Consider the following 13,683-nt stretch of genomic DNA (forward strand, 5'->3'; position numbering starts at 1 on the left):
GCTCTTTGTTCACACCTAACAGTCTCTTATTTTTTACTTAAAGATGTATTGCACAATGAAATATTAAAATTTTTGATGTAGTAGCATAGTTTTAACATTTTTCTGCACCCACAAATATGTTTTTTGGAGATTGTTTGGACATGATGGTATGAGACACATTAGACATATTATCTCCAAAGATGAATAACATTCAGTGCATCAGAAGCATAATTATTCATCACAGACAATTTTTTAAATTTTGTAACTTGGAAAGTATCTTACCATACATACTTGCAGCTGCAGCATTCCAGATTTTTTTCTTTTTATTGTGATTGCAATAATTTAGCAATTATAATGACCTTCAGACAATTACCATATCAGCAAAATTCCATGAAAATGGTCACACAGTCTTTCTAATCCCAAAGTGAGTCAAAGCCATGCTTAGTGAAACCTCATCTCCCTAAAGTCATAACTGGCACCAGTGCACTATGTGCTCAGTCAATAGTCATGGTTGCCAGTATAAGTTCATCATTATTCATGATACAGGACTGCCAAGGTGGCCAATCATGTATCTGGGAATACAAATCAGAAATATGAAACTTATATTAATACTTTTTAAAGTTGTTCATGTGGGCATCAGTCCAAAGACTAGTTTGAGCAGGTCTCCAAGCTTGTCTATCCCACATAAGTCTCTTCATCCCAGCATAACTACTGCCACCTACATCCATTTGAACCTGATTTGTGACATAAAGTTATTTTTTCAACAGACAGATTCATTACCTCCTCATTAGTCATTCTATCTACTCATGTAATCTTCTGTGTCCTTCTGTAGTACCTTATTTCAAAAACTTCTGTTCTCATCTTGTCTGAACTGTTTATAGCCCACATTTCATTTCAAGATACACTCAGTATGAATGCATTTGGAAAAAAATTTCCTATTGTTTAAATTTATATTCACTGTTAACAAATTTCTCTTTTTCAATAATGCTTCTCTTGCTACTTCAGTCTGGATTTTATGTCCATGCCACTTCAGCCATCAACAGTTATTTTGCTGCCCAGAAGCTACTACTTTTGGTGTCTCATTTCTAATCTAATTCCCTTAGCATCACCGGGTTAAATTTGACTACACCCCATTACTCTTGCTTTACTTTGGTTGATATTCAGGTTATAATCTCATTTTGAGACACTATCCATTTCTTTCAATTGATTTACGAAGTCCTTTTCTGTCTCTGACAGAATTACAATGTCATCAGCAATCCCCAAAGTTTTTATTTCTTCTTCCTAAACATTAATTCCATTTCCAAATTTCTCCTTGATACTCTACAACTTGCTCAGTGTAGAGATTTAATGACATTGGAGACAAACTACAAACCCTCTCTCACTCCCTTCTCAACACTTCTCAAATCTTATAAATAGAGTATGGTTACTGTACAAGTTGTAGATAATCTTTTTCTCCGCTTGTTTTATCCCCATTACCTTCAGAACTTCAAAGAGTAGTTTCCAATCAATATTGTTAAAAGCTATCCCTAAATTTGTAAATGCTGTAGTACTTATGTTTGCCATTCATCAGCCTGTGTTCTTAGGTAAGTCATTGGGTCAGTATTGTCTTGTATGTTTCTATATTTCTCTGGAACCCAAACTGATATTTCCCTAGGTTGGCTTCTACCAGTTTTTCCATTATTTTGTAAATAATTTATGTCACTATTTTGCAACTATGCCTTGTTAAAACTGATTCTTCAATAATATTCTCTCCTATCAGTGACTGCTTTTTTGAGAACAGAAATTAATACTCTCATCTTGACATCTGAGGTTATTTCTCCTGTTTCATGTGTCTTACATATGAGTTAGAAGTAGAATAGTTGTGTCATGGCTGACCCTCCCAAAGAACTCAGTAATTCTGAGGGAATGTCATCTATTCTATTAGGTTTTTCAGTGTTCTGTCAGATTCTTCTTACAGTAAAATATCTCACATCTCTGCTTTATTTACTTTGTTTCCCTATTCTATAATAACACCTTCAAGTTTTGATGACACTAGCTTATTGTTGAAGAATGTGGGTGCAATGTAGGCAATGTACCAATGGTATGTACCAGGATAAAAATTAATGCCTTATATAATTCAAGTAAAACAGATGATTCCATTACACAGAATGGGGAAGGAAAGCCATCTGGCCACCCTTTACCACTAACACACCAAATGTAAAGAAATTAACATGCTGAGCCCATGAAGATATGGGCTAAAGATAAAAAAAGAATGTTTCTCCCATAGCCATTTTGTACTCTCTGTTAATCTCATTCTTTCCGCATCTATATTCCATTTTGCCAACTTCATTCGCTCCTTGCATCAGACAAGTATCTCATGTGTTCTCTGTGGATTTCCATTGCTCCACTTGTTTTTGTCTATTTCATCTCTCAAAATTACCTATTCACCTGCTAGTGTTTTTCTTTACACTGGTTCAGTCAAATGTATGATGCTCCCTTTGGAACTCTCAACAACCTCTGATTTTTTAAATTGATCCAGGCCCCATCTCCTTAATTTCCTATCTTTCTGCATCTTCTTCCCTTTTAATCAGCAGTTCATAACCAATAAATTGTGATCAGAGTCCATAACTGCCCCTGGAAGTGTTTTGCAATTTAAAATATGGTTTTGAAATCTCTCTCTTATTGTCATGTTATCCAATTTCTCAAGACTCCATGTAAACAGATTTCTTTCATGATTCTTAAACCAAATGTTTGCAAGGATTAATTTATGCTCCAATACAAAATTCTACCAGCTGGCTTCTCCTTTCAGTTCTTTCCCTCAGTCCATGTTCTGCCATTTTTTCTTCTCTTCCTTCTCCTACTATTAAATTCCAGTCTTCCATCACAGTTAAATGTTTATCTCCCTTAACTATTTGAATAATTTATTTTATCTCATCACACACTGTTGCAACTATAGTGCTGGTACGCATATAAACTTCTCTGCTTGAAAAGTAGCAATATCTAATTGCTCCCTATGCTACAATCCACTTCTTAACTTTATTATCTTTTCTGTTTTCTATTGTACTATACATGATGCCTATATCATGAGTATGACACTTGGAATTGCTAAATTCTCATTTTCCCTAATTTTAATAAGATTTATTATTCAATTTATGTGGCACCTAGAAGGCAAGGGGTCCAAACTCGGCATAGTAGTTAGTCGTTTGGAGTGCTAGGAGTCCAAGTTGTCACTTGGATCCCTGCACCTCCAAAATAAAAGAGCGAATTGTTTTGTTGTTGTCAGGTAACAAGCATCAGTGTCACATGTTTTTAGTCAAATTGATGTATGTTATTGAAACTTAACAGTTTTTTCTAAAGTGCATTTTGGTGTTTACATTAAAACTATGATTTCTCATTGTTTTGAAACTGAAAGAGAATTGTTTAAAACATCAAAAGTTCAAAGTTCATTGCAATATGAGTGAGCAACGTGAAGATTCACCTGAGTCAGGTTAGTAACCTTCCTGGATAATTGTTTTTTGCTCACCAAAAAATATTTAAAAGACTCTTCAGATAATGTAGTTTGAATTTCTTAGATGCTGCTTTATTTGGAGATGGACATGATAGTGATGTAGATTCCTGTTTTGTTCCCAGAAGTGATGATGAAACTACAAGTGAAAGCGATGTTAAGAGGTTAATTTTGTTTTATAGGCCTATGATATGAAAAATTCATAACGAAAACGTATTTTACTTTACCAGCATATTTTGGTTTATTCATAGCCCTACTCTAACCTAATGTAACTCCTTGCCTAGTTAACCCAGACTTCTTACTCTAAACATAACTCACTTTTCCATCCTATTTTCATTTTTCGCTGAAATACCAGAAGCTGAAGTCACTGGGAGAATTATCGAGGATTTACCAGACAATGCAACACCACCACTGATGCAGCCTGAAAGAAAATGAGTTCAGAAGGTGGGACTCTGGAAGTGAGAACAAACCAAGAAGTTCTGAAACTTATCATGATGGCAAATCGAAATATCATGAATCTAAGGAGGTCTGTGAGTACAACCACAACAGTCGTTTTAAGTGCAATGAAATTATACCACAAGAGCAAAGGCAAGTCATTTTTAACAGAAAGTTTAATTTGGGTTTTCATAAGCCTCAGTCAGATACCTGTTCCAAATAAAAATATTGCATGGCACAGAAGAAGTAAAAAAGTTGGATGAAACAAAAAGAATTACACTTGAGGGAGGCTGAAGCTGTAAAAGAATTAAAAGAAAAAGCACCAAAAACAAGGCAAAAGCTATAGCATCAATCTGTTTTAACCTTCAAAGAACTATATCAACATCTGCAGTTAAAGACTCCAAAGTGTATTATATTCGACAGCTGTGGACATATAACTTAAATGTCCATAATCTCAAAGAGGGTACCGGAAACATGTACATGTGGCCTGAGGGGTAAGTCAACAGGGGGTGTCAGGAAACAATGAGTTGCCTTCTAAAATACATTAAGACCATCCTTAGCTACATCAAACTGTTGTGACTCACCGATCTTTCAAAGTGCCGCCGCGCAGTTATGCGGATCCTCTACATGCAGTGCTGTCAGCCAGCCATGCAGCAGCAGCACCACCTAAGCGGCCAGCCAGTCAGCGACTGCTAGACTTGGAGACTCAGTCATGATTTGACTGTTAATGTGTACACATGTCTTACTCTGTTTACTTGATCTGTGACTTTCATGTATTGTGTCTTCCTTGAAATATATTTGTTCAACTTGAAGTTATAACAACTGGCGATGAGGATGGGATTTTTCTTTTCCATCATTGACCCACATGTTTCCATGGCTACTTTAGAGCAACTATTGCAAGGTCTCATAGAACAGCAAACGCTTCTCACAAATGCGATTCGTGATTTCGTCTTGGCATCAAATGCAGGGTGTCTCTCATTGTTGTCTCTACCTACTTTTCCTCCTTACGACAAAACGGTGGAAGACTGGTCTGATTACGAAAAATGGCTTCGACAGCACTTCTTGACATTTCATGTCACAGATGAACAAACATGTAAGTCTCTGTTCCTTTCATGGATTTCACCTCAAATGTATTGGTTGTTGTCGCAATTGGCTCCTTTGAAAGATCCTGCATCTTTTTCCTTTGCTGAAATGTGCTCACTTCTGTCTGTCAATTTTCAAAGGCAAATGCATGTGGTAGCCTCTCATGTTGTCTGTTGTAGCCTCTCATGTTACCTTTTATCATTGTCAAAAACAACTGAGTCAATTCTATCGTGCTTGGGCTGCTGAACTTCATGGCCTCAGTAGAAAGTGTCAATTTGTTACTGAAGTTCACAAAGAATCCTACGCCGATTACATGGTACGGGATGCTATTATCCGATCGGCGCCCAACAAAGAAGTTAGGCAACATGCCCTTCAGTTGGCAAATCTGACTCTATCCATCGCTCAGTCTTTTGAAATTTCTCATGCCACTGGAGTGCAAATAGAGGCATGGGGCAACATCAGGGAAATACAACCTCTGTGTGATGTTGACGAAGCGTGTGGCATGTCCCCGCCGGCTGATGTGGCTGCAGTACGCTCCCAAGTACAGCCTCAGCCTAACCGTAAACAAACCTCTAAGAAACTGCAGCAAAACCCACGGCAACTTCCTTCATGTCCGTGGTGTTTTACGAAACATTCATGAGAAGATTGTCCACAACGTTGGGCCATATGCCACAAATGCAAAAAAAAAGAGTCATGTGTCATCTGTTTGCAAATCCGATCACATGCATGTTGTTCATGAACATGATGCTGATTCTGATTCTGTGTTGTCTGTCAATTGTACTTCCTCCCTTTCAGGGAAGTTATACCTCACTGTCCAAATACTTGATCGAGATGTTCGCATGCAGGTGGATACTGGTTCTGTTACCACTATCGTCAATTCTCAGATGTATCTTCAGTTGGATTCTCCAGTCCTGTCACTTGTCACTAGGCAATTACGGACTTACTATAAACAGAAGATTTCTCTCTTGGGACAATTTGATGCTGAGGTATGTTACAAATCTGTCATTTGCACTGTTCCCATATTTGTGGTCGACCATAGTAACACAGAGAATCTTTTTGGTTTCGACACCTTTCGTGTTTTTGGGTTCTCCATAGATGACTCCATCAATATCGTCTCTGATGCTACTCCTTACGCTCAATTGGATTCCTTGTTGATGACATTTTCGTCCCTTTTTTCTCCTGGGTTAGGCCATGCAAATTACTTTGAAGCTCTTATCATGCTCAAACCCACTGCTCGACCTAAGTGTTTTCAGGCTTGGCCCATTCCTGTGGCCCTTCGTGATCAGGTCAAACGGGAGCTGGATCGTCTTACTGCTTCAGGGGTCTTGCTTCCTGTCACTTCCAGTGAGTGGTCCTCTCCTGTCGTTTTCGCTGCTAAGCCAAATTGTGAAATTCATCTCTGTGGCGATTTCAAAGCCACCGTAAATGCTCAATGCCTTATCGACACTTTCCCTATGCCGTGACCTGCAGAATTGTTCATAAAACTTGTTGGAAGCCAGTATTTTTCTAATCTTGACCTATCAGAAGCTTATCATCAACTTCCTCTCAACACTGCTTCCTGGCAGTTTCTGGTCCTTAACACGCCTTTCAGCCTCTATCAATACCAATGATTGTCATTCGGGGTTGTCAGTGCCCCTGCTCTCTTTCAGCAATTCTTGGAACAATTATTGCTCACTCTCCCTGGGTGTATAAATTACCAGGACGACATTGTTGTCACTGGCTCCACCACTGATGAGCATCTTCAAAATCTCCGCACACTTTTTCATGTCTCTGAGACTGCCGGTCTTGTGTGTAATCTTCAGAAATCAAAATTTTTTCAGGCGTCTATCACATACTTGGGATTTCAACTCTCTCAGGATGGTATTCGTCCACTTCAGCAAACTGTCACTGTGATCGATGCCCTTCCTCACCCTACATCTGTTAAGGAACTGCAGGCCTTCTTGGGGAAAATAGCATACTATCACAAGTTTTTACTGTCTGCTGCTTTGGTGGCTCAGCCGTTGCATCGCCTGTTGCATAAAAAGTGCCTTTTCACTGGTCCGCGTCATGCATTGTGGCTTTCCAGAAATTGAAGACTATCCTGAAACAGGCCCTGTGCCTGGCTACTTATCAACCTGGCCAACATCTTGTTCTTGCCATGGACGCCTCTCAATATGGGGTCGATGCAGTCCTTGCGCACCATTTTTCTGACGGTTCTGAACAACCCATTGCTTATGCCTCCAAAACGCTCACGGGTGCCCTACAAAAGTATTCTCAAATTGAAAAAGAAGCTTTGGCCATTATTTATGCTCTTCATAAGTTTGGTGTTTTTCTCTGTAGATCCAAATTTCATCTTGTTATGGATCACAAACAATTTGTTTTCTTGTTTCAGCCATTGATGTCACTTCCCAACAAGGCTGCACACCGCCTCCAGCGTTGGGCTCTTTACTTGTCTTGTTTCAATTATGAGATTCATTTCCAGCTGGTGGCTCAACATGCAAATGCTGATGCACTGTCTCACCTTCCCATGGGTCCTTATCTGGCATTAGATACGGATGAACTTTTGTGTTTCCATCAGGATGTTGCTGAGCAGCGGGTTGTGGATGGGTTTCCCATCACCGGGGACCGGCTGGCAGCTGCTATGGGTTCTGACCCTACCCTCTCCCAGGTTTTACGCTGTATTCAGAAGGGTTGGCCAGGTCGTCCATCTGCTAAGACTTCTGATCCGTTGCAGAACTACTACTACACTTTGCATTACCATCTCACGGCTAGGGATGGTGTTATCCTCTTTTCCACCTAAAATGCATCGCCATGTGTTGTGGTACCTCTGTCTTTGCGTGCTTTGGTCTTGCGCCTCCTTCACCAAGGGCACTGGGGTGTCTCTCGTACAAAATCTATGGCGCGCCGTCATGTGTACTGACCTGGAATCGACTCTGAAATCGCACACATGGTCGCTGCCTGCGGCCCTTGTGCGTCACAGGCCATCGCCCCGAAGTCATCTTTGTCACTATGACCTTCGCCTGAGAAGCCCAGGGAGCGTATTCATGCTGACTTAGTGGGACCTTTTTTAGGTACTTATTGGCTTCTCGTTATTGATGCCTACCCTAACTTTCCTTTCATTTTTCGTTGCACATCGCCTTCCACCGCGGCAACCACCAATACTTTAGCTCGAATTTTCTCTTTGAAAGGCCTTCCCTCTACTCTTGTTACTGATAATGGTCCACAATTTGCCTCTTCCGATTTTGTGGATTTTTGTGCCTGTCATGGCATCATGCATGTCACGGCCCCTCTGTTCCGTCCACAATCAAAGGGTGAGGCTGAACGACTGGTCCGCACATTTAAGGCTCAGATGAGGAAACTCCTGACTTCTTCTGCTGATGATGTGCTTCTCCAATTTCTGGCTTCTTACCGTTTCACCCCCATGGGTGACCACAGCCTGGCTGAGCTCTTACATGGCCGACAGCCTCACATGATACTTCATCTTCTGCGGCCTTCCACCTCACAGCAGTGGGTGCTTTCACTTGGCTGGTTCACTGCTGACGACCTTGTATGGGTATGGGGATATGGCAGGCGGCCAAAATGGAGTCCTGGCCGCATCTTACGAAACCGTGGCCAACACCTGTATGAAATCCAGACGGACACTGGTGTTGCAGTGTGCATCATTCGGACCAGCTTCGGCCTCGTGTGCTGGCAATGCCTGTTCCGGATGCCGCTACACCACCTTCGGCTATACCTGACACTCGGGATACTGGAATCTCTCATTACTCACAACGCAGTCCTCTCATCATCATATCGGTGCCAGCACAAGAACAGACACCACCAGGAGACGTGCCCATGCAGGAAAAAGATGACTATCATCTGTCAGAGCAACTCTACTCGCCTCCTTCTCCTATGGACGCGGACACATCGCCCATGTCTGCTGTTATAACAACCGGACTTGCTGCAACGGGCAAATTAGTGCATGGGGCCCCAGCAGATTCAACCCCCACATTTCCTGTCATCTCGAACCGTTATCACTGGGGACACTCTCGTCAGTACGGGAAGCCTCCTCCTCAAGGCTTTACGGCCAGTCAAACAACACCTATGGACATTAGCAATCTACAGGGCACCTCCATCAAGACCTGTGCAAAAAATTCAAAGGGGGGAAAAATGTTGTCTCTCACTGATCTTTCAAGGTGCTGTCGCGCAGTTACGCATGTCCTCTACATGTGGCGCTGTCTGCCAGACATGCAGCAGCAGCGCCATCTAAGCGGCCAGGCAGGCAGCGGCCGCTAGACTTGAACTCAGTTATGATTTGACTGTTAAAGTGTACACACGTCTTGCTTTGTTTACTTGATCTGTGACTTTCATGTATTGCGTCTTCCTTGTTCAACTTGAAGTTATAACAAAAACACATTGAGGCATTTGCTGACAGTTGTGGAGACCAGAACAAGAGCCACTTGATGTCAAAATTTTTGTTGTGTGTAGTTAGAAACACAGGCATTGAGACAGTCACCCAGGATTACTTTGTACCTGGCCACTTATACAATGAATGTGACTGAGACTTTGGGCACATGCATCACCCAGTTGCTAGGTCCAGCTCAGACTCTAAATACGCAGGATAGAAATTAAAGACATGTAAGAGAAATAAATTACAGACTGCACATGAGTCTTAAAAGTTGGCATAGTGAACTCTGAGTGTGCCCTTTTAGCACATGAGTGCTTTGAAGTTAATGGACAATTGGAGGTTTATGACAGTTTTAACCTAAGAATTCAGAACAAAACACACATACAGTTTAAAAGAATGAATACGTATGCTTAACCAAGTAATAATGGGACTTGAACAAGGCATATATGTGCCTTTTGACAACTGCCTTACAAATATCTCTGGCATGTTCCAATTACCAGAGATGTTGATCTACAGGCAAAAATACTAGCCACTAGGGAAAGCTACACAGAGCTATACACAAGAAGCCAAAAACAAATTTTTGTTGATAAGGGGCTTGGTAAAAGAAAGGGGTTTTCGTGAACTGCATCCAATTCTTAATCATACACGAGACACAGTACTTACAATTTGTTTTATCAGCTGTTGATGAAATCAGAAATGCTGGCAGAACAACACCTACCAACCAAGGCAGCAGAAATGGGAACTGTACTGTCTCAGAAGATGAAACCCATGACCATGAAGGCAGAGCACGGCCATAATTCTTCAAATGGTGTAGGCACACTCTTCCTTGTAAATAATCTCCAGCTACAACACACTGACTGGACATCCAACCCAACCTCGGCAGGTGATCCCTGTTACCAGGGACAAGAGCTACCAGTGAGCTGTGCGTGCAGCTATACTCCTTCAAAGGCTGCAAGGTTACACCCTCACAGGATGCCAGGGAATCTGTCATTAAGGAATGGAGACCAGAGAAGTTCAGTGAGTGGTAGGAATCTTTATGAACACTTGCAAGGCTCACACTCATTCCCATCTTTCCAATAATTACTTTTTCCAAAAATTCTATATTTAAAATAAGCCAGAATGTTTGAATCTTAGAGTGTTATTGATTACAAAAATGTATAGTTTTACAAAAATAATGGGTTAACAAAATGTTGAAATTAGAAAATTTCAAATTCCAGAACATTTTTGGAGGTTTTTGGAAATCAAAGTGCACAGTAACAGTTCCACATCATAAATTATCAATAGTTCTGTCATTTTTTTTACGATACAGCTTTCAATTAATCAAGATACGGGGATGGCTTGAAAAGTTCTCGGAACGGAATAGAAAAAAAGTACTTACATCACTGAATCTTTTTTTATTTTTCAATGTAGTCTCCTTGTAGATTAATGAACTTGGTCCAGTGATGTTCCAGTACCTTGATCCCATCTCGAAAATGAGTTTCCTTCAGACCTGCAAAATAGTTGTCAGCTCCAGCTATCAATTCTTCATCTGAGGTACATGTTTGTCGACCAAGAAAAAATTTCAGTTTTGGGAAGAGATGGAAGTCTGGCAGAGCCATATCAGCTGAATAACATGGGTGTGGCAACAATTCATACCTCAGTTCATGTAATTTTGCAATGGCAATGGCACATGTGTGCGGGCGTGCATTGTCTTGATGGAAGATGACTTTCTTCCTTGCTAAACCTGGCCTTTTTTCGCGTATCTTTTGTTGCAATTTGTCCAGGAGGTTAGCATAGTATTCTCCAGTAATTGTCTGCCAAGTGGAAAGATAATCTACAAACAGAATCTCCTTTGCATTGCAGAGCACTGATGCCATGGCTTTTCTCGCCGAAGGAATTGTCTTTGCTTTCTTTGGTGGTGGAGAAACAGTATTTTTCCACTGCTTTCACTATTTTTTTGTGTCTGGGAAATAGTAATGCACCCAAGTTTTGTCTATGGTCACAAACTGGCAAAAAAATCTTGTTCGTTTCTCCTAAAATGGGCCAAACATTGTTCCAATACGTACATTCTCATCCGTTTTTGATGCAGCATCAAGAGTCGCAGCATCCATCTTGCAGATAATTTTTTCATTTCTAATTATTCAGTTAAAATGTGATGTAACCTTTCAGGGGATATCTGAAAAGTGTGAGCAATTTCATGCACTTTCAGTCGGCAGTCCTCCATGACCATTTTGTGCACCTTTGCATGATTTCTGGTGAAGTGACATATCTTGGCCGACCACTTCACGGTTCATCATCTAAGCTCTCCTGGCCAAATTTAAATTCATTTGTCCACTGGGCAACAATTGAATATGAAGAAGCGGAGTCCCCCAGTGTATTCTGGAAAGTGTCATGAATGTCCTTTGCTTTCATACTTCTCTTTACGAAGTACTTAATCACTGCTCGAACCTCAATTCTTTCCATCGTTCATAAACAACAACAGAGCCACATCACCACCACAGCTCTCTTCCAAGAACGCTGATGTGGTACGTGTTTACAGGCAACAGTCCAATAAATATCACGTGAACAACTTGTTGTGCAAGCGCTGACCTCTCGTGGTGATTCTGAGAACTTTTCGAACCATCTTCGTAACTTAAGTACCTATCATGTTTTTTTTTTTGTAATTTTTACTTATTCCATCTTTTTGTTAACTCTAAAGCATAATAGTCATGTATTTTCCCATTTTTAATTTCTGTACTAAGCATGTCTCTATATAGGCATCCCACACAAAGTCAAAGTCATTTGTGTCAAGCAAAGTGTATATGACAGTCTGTGTCTGGTTGTTATTATGTTAATTTTTGTGTGAGTCAGAAGTGGACATTCAGTCATTACAATCACCGTGTTATAAGTAACTCTATGGAAAGCATTCAGTCAGTGCAAGACTGTGTCACTCAGTTTATTAGTCAGTAACATTTGTGCAGTCAAGATGTCAGGCATTGTTTTGCTGCCTGTGACATCTTGTGAGAGCTCTCACATACTATGTGAGTTTCTGATTTGTATAATATTAACTGTCAAAGTTCCTCATTAATAGCTGATAACTGAATGTTAAAATTAATAAATGCAAATGAAATGAACAAGTGTGTTGTGATGCCATTATTTACATGTGAAAGAACCTACTACTCAGATGAAGAAGATTGGTGAAGATGAACATCCATGATGCTTAAGAGGCTTAATAACAGGTCAGTAACTTTACAATCTGTGGTAGGTATTAGCTTCATGTCTATCTAGACTTTAAGAATAAGTGTTAACCTGTTTCTCACTGCCTCATATTACCTTTTCCCGTATAGTTGCCTACACCATACCTCCCGCATCCAGATCCTGTACGGCCTCTTCCACCACCCACCATTCTTCTCTTGGGCACTAAAGATGTTGCTGCCATGTGCCCACAAGACCTTATAAACCTTATCATCAGCAGCATCCTTCCTTCCAGTTTTCCACAGCTCTTCGCTTCTCTTTCCCTACTTGCGTCCCTCTCCATCTGTACCTTCTGCTCTTTCTCTCCACCTCCCTCCCATACCTCTTCCTCTCTCTATACATCTTATCTGCTCTATCACCTCAGAACATCTTTTGACTTATTGTGCCACCGCTTTCCTACTTCTGCCTCACACTACCCTCTACCTTCCCCCTTACCTTGTGTGTCCTCCCTACATCCTACCTCACATCCATCAGCCCATGCAACTACTCTCAATAATCAATAATCAGTGTTACTGTGATTGTGGTACTGTGTGTTTGTATGTCTGTGTGGTTGTGTGTTTGAATGTGTTTATTTTCTACTAGATGAAAAGATGGAACTTGAAACCTAATGAACACTGTTTTCTGTTGTGTGCATCCATGTTCCAAACATCAGTCTTTTATAGGTAAGTAGTGGCCTTTCCCTTATTTTATGTATCATTGGCAAGGCTTGTTACAAAATCTGTAAGACTGTATTAACTCAAGTGCCAAAAAAAGAAAAGGTAGTATCAAGTGATGATTATCTAAAAATGGCCCAGAAAAGCTGAAATCTATGAAGAATATTGTAACGAAACAGCGACAAGAAAAATGCAGAATAATGTAGCATTTGCCATCATTGCTGCTCGCCTCCCCCCCCCCCCCCCCCCCGCCCTTTCCGCCTTGCCAGAGAACCAAAGAACCCAAATACAGGCCTATATCTGACCCTTAGAAATAACAAACAATTCTTCATTTACACAGGTAGCTGGAAATCTGGTACAGATAATTTCATACCAAACTGGTACAAATGATCCTGGGAATAGTCTGTCTAATGATTCTCTTTCTGTATTCAACAAACAGGTAGAAAATACTAGATATAATTGAGAAGGCC

The sequence above is a fragment of the Schistocerca gregaria genome, chromosome 2, assembly GCF_023897955.1.
Source record: "Schistocerca gregaria isolate iqSchGreg1 chromosome 2, iqSchGreg1.2, whole genome shotgun sequence".
NCBI lineage: Eukaryota > Metazoa > Arthropoda > Insecta > Orthoptera > Acrididae > Schistocerca > Schistocerca gregaria.